The sequence below is a fragment of the Pantherophis guttatus genome, chromosome 3, assembly GCF_059756535.1.
Source record: "Pantherophis guttatus breed Tessera chromosome 3, ASM5975653v1, whole genome shotgun sequence".
In the NCBI taxonomy this organism is placed as follows: Eukaryota; Metazoa; Chordata; class Lepidosauria; order Squamata; family Colubridae; genus Pantherophis; species Pantherophis guttatus.
Window position 1 is genome coordinate 129,656,463 of NC_142065.1, and position 3,656 is coordinate 129,660,118.

Here is a 3,656-nt window from a genome sequence, read left to right on the forward strand (position 1 = left end):
GAACAACACATTATTGAGAAGCTAACCAAAGTAATAAATTACATTTTACTGGTATATGATTTTCTCCTCCAACTAAAATGCATTATTTATGTTCATTTACAGATGATTTAAAATACAAACAACTTTTTATATTTTGTTCAATTACTTCTGCATCAGAAGGTTATGCTTTATAAAAAAAAATAGCTTATCATTAAACAGATCTAACAATATATCTTGCTTTACTCATGACTCCTAAGGAATGATACTTAGACCAACCAGTCAGTGGAGGATACTGATCTGTCAAAGCCGAAGATGTCATGTTTATTAAGAAATTCATGAAATGTCTTAATTTTGAAATCTGAAGGATTTATGCATTGTTAAAAGACTTATTTCAATCATCATACCCATATATTAACAATATATTTGTAAATCTTAAAATATGACTTGCTTCTTCTGGAATAACTTCGGTTTTAAGCCTTTAGGCAATTCACACTAGCAATTTATAGTATCATCTAGCCGCCACTATGGTGGTATATCACGGATGCAGACAGGCCTTATATAACCACAGTGATGAGTGGCTGTTGCTATAAATCTCAAGTATGAATAGGTTCAGCTTAGAGATTGTTTACAAAAGTCTGTTCCAATAGACCCAGTGGGCTTCAACTGTCTTTCTGTTTAAACAAATCAGGATATTACTCATTTTTGCCATGACTTAATGTTAATTGGCAATGGCCCATTACCTCATTAAGCTAAACACATCTAACAGTATGAGATTGGCTGAATTGTAGGAGCTGACAGCAAGCACATAAAATATTTGTAAGAAACAACCAGCCTAGTGCAGATAAAACACTAAATAAGAAACAGCTTGGCTATATGATCTGGTCAGCAAACAATGAAAATTTCATTACAGGGGATAAGATTGCAAAATGTCTAGAAAACTGCTTTTGTTTACAGTTTACTTTCACATTGTTGTTGATTCCACTAAATTTCATTTGGAGAATAAAGCTGTGCAGTTTAGTTTCCTATGTCCCTAATTCACTCAATAAGGATCCAACTGGCTCCACATTCCCTACGATTTACACTTTATTTGCAGTATATCTTGGATCTTTAATATGAAGAAAGCAGAGAACCTCCTATGAAAGAACACAGAGAAACACACACTTAAAAAAAGAGGAAAAATTATGCTTAATAGCTTCTAAATAGGTTTCATGTTTGGGGTATTTTTTATTCTGACTGATATAATATACTTCCCAGGTACTTTCTTCTTCACCTTTGGCTAAATCAGTTGCTTATATCCTGATCTCTTGCTTGTTAAGGCCCATAGTTCTATGCTAGTCTGGCTTCTGTGGCTGTTTCTGCCATACATCTGGCTATGCACTAATCAGATGGTAATGGTATGTGGGAATGACCTTGGGAGACAGAAGGAAGAACCGCAGACTGGATTAGCAACTTGTAAAAAGTATCATAGCCTTTGTAAGCAAAAGGATGTGAGAAGCATTTCAGAAGAGACCCTTCCTAGTTATCCAGACCACACATAATCCTTTGTAAGGCCTCTTTGGAATTTTTATTTTTGGCAAAAGTATATATTCTGCTCTCTTATTTTAAAAAACAAACTGTTAACAAAATCTTTGGTCCATATAGAAAAAAATGTTAACATTTATGACTAGATGACAATGTTGTCCAATAGTAAATGAGACTACTCAGCTCAAACTTTATCAAACTCATGTAATTATTTAACTGCTTATTTTTTTATATCACCTCCTCCAATAAGGCAGCCTTGACGCAATGACTAATTACCTCTATAAAGAGGTAATAATTTATTGGTTGTGTATATATGTTACATACCACAAAATTAAATATTCAATTCTTTGGCACTTCAAATTAAATACAGTAAAGCTCAAATAGTTGTTTACTGGTAAGAAAATTCCCTCTGTATAATTATATATATTTGTCCATATATCCTAGAAATGAAGGTTGGGTTGATAAAAGAAAAAATGCCAAAGAGATTACTTATTACTTAAGTTCAGTTGAGTCAGCCTCGTTTTCAACTGACTGCATAGACAATTGCTTACATCTCAACCTATATATAGCATTAGCCTATAGTGTTTTGAGGTTGTTCCTGTAATCTCTTTGATCTCCTCAATCCAGTTTTTCTGATATCTCCCCTCTTTCCATTTCTTTCAACTCTACCAAGAATATTTTTTCCCTTTTTTCCACTTACAGTATATCACATGCTCCAAGTATGTGAATTCCTGCTTCCTTATCATCTCAACAGAAGAGTCAGCATTCATTTGGACTTGGGCAGATTGATTAGATCTTGTAGTCCATAGCCCTCCTAGGAACTATTTCCAAATCCATAATTCTCTCTGTCTTTCTCAGTAGCCAATTGTCACAGCTATTCATCACTACTTGAAAGAGTAGGTCTGTCTGCTCTGAACTTTGTTGCCCTCAAGATGTCCTTACCCTTCAAGATCTTGCCAAAGATGGACACGGAAATGCTCTAGCACAAATTAATCACTGTTTAGGAGAGTACCTGTCTGTTTATTCAACAGCAGGTAGCCTTGTATTGTCAGGAGTGCTTACACAGCAGTGGGGATAAAATGGGTTAACTAGAAATATAACCAAATAAAAAACAGGGAAATCAACTAAGCAAATAAATAATAATATGAAAATGTATTGAAAAGCTACATAATACAGAATAATATAAAATGCTTTACTGCTGCATATAAAGAAGTCACTGGGATATTGATGTGAGTCATGTAGTTCAATTTAATATACAATCAATTTGTTTGCTTTCCTTAGCATTTCTTGGATTACAATACAGCTGAGAAAATAGTGATGTTAGTAATGACTCATTAGTGATAGCAATCTGAAAATGTCCTAGGTTTTCAGATGCAGTTCTTATCTCAAAACCTGCATATTATTTTTATATACACACAGACACAAAATAGTTAAGAGAAAACTGCATAAAAACATCCTCATATACATAAAATGCTTGTTTAAAAACAGCATGAATCAATTTATACTGAGGAATGCAAATAGACCAGATAGAGAGTTACAGTATCTATATATCTATCTTCCTAGATAAGCAGGACAATATACTTATACTGCCTGGAATATTTCCAGGAGATATTTAATGATTTAGCTAAGGAATAGCTTGGTTACATAGAAGCAAATGAAGCTTTAAGAAGTGGCCACTCATGAAACTAGCAAAAGCCTATTAAAATTTTCAACTAATTAACTACACACTATTATCAAGTTATTATTTTTAAAGAAATAAACACACTATTTTATTAGCTGAACAAAAATTACAGAACATTAAACATAATTAAATTCTTGGACACTTACTGCATATAAGCTTACTGATTTCTTCATAATGAGTATCTTGATTGCCTTTATAGAATAAAGAGAATTAGTATTGGATTGCGTGACTGATCCTTTCTACTGAAGCTGTGATTGGACATAGTTTATCCCCGACTGGATGGGTGGACCCTTTCCAATCTTTGACTGAATATCAGGTTTTAAGGCAGAAGGAATTGAAAGTAGCTACTCAGTGGGGCTCTGTGTGCAATTTTGAAGACTAGGCTAGATTTGAAACAGAAGAACTGAGTATACAGCACAGCTCGTGGACAGAATTATGCTTTTAGCAGCAGTTAATATTTTGTTTAATCTGAAGA

The 3,656-nt window shown here is 33.6% G+C and overlaps 1 long non-coding RNA gene across 1 annotated transcript; it reads right to left on the minus strand.

Annotated features, from left to right (window-relative positions):
• Window positions 1-1,044: 1,044 nt before the first annotated feature.
• LOC117662507 (uncharacterized) lies at window positions 1,045-3,363 on the minus strand. The gene is made up of 2 exons (XR_004590441.2): window positions 3,328-3,363; window positions 1,045-1,112 (listed from the first exon to the last, which is right to left on the minus strand). It is a non-coding gene; the product is annotated as an uncharacterized LOC117662507 (long non-coding RNA).
• Between the last annotated feature and the right edge of the window lie 293 nt (window positions 3,364-3,656).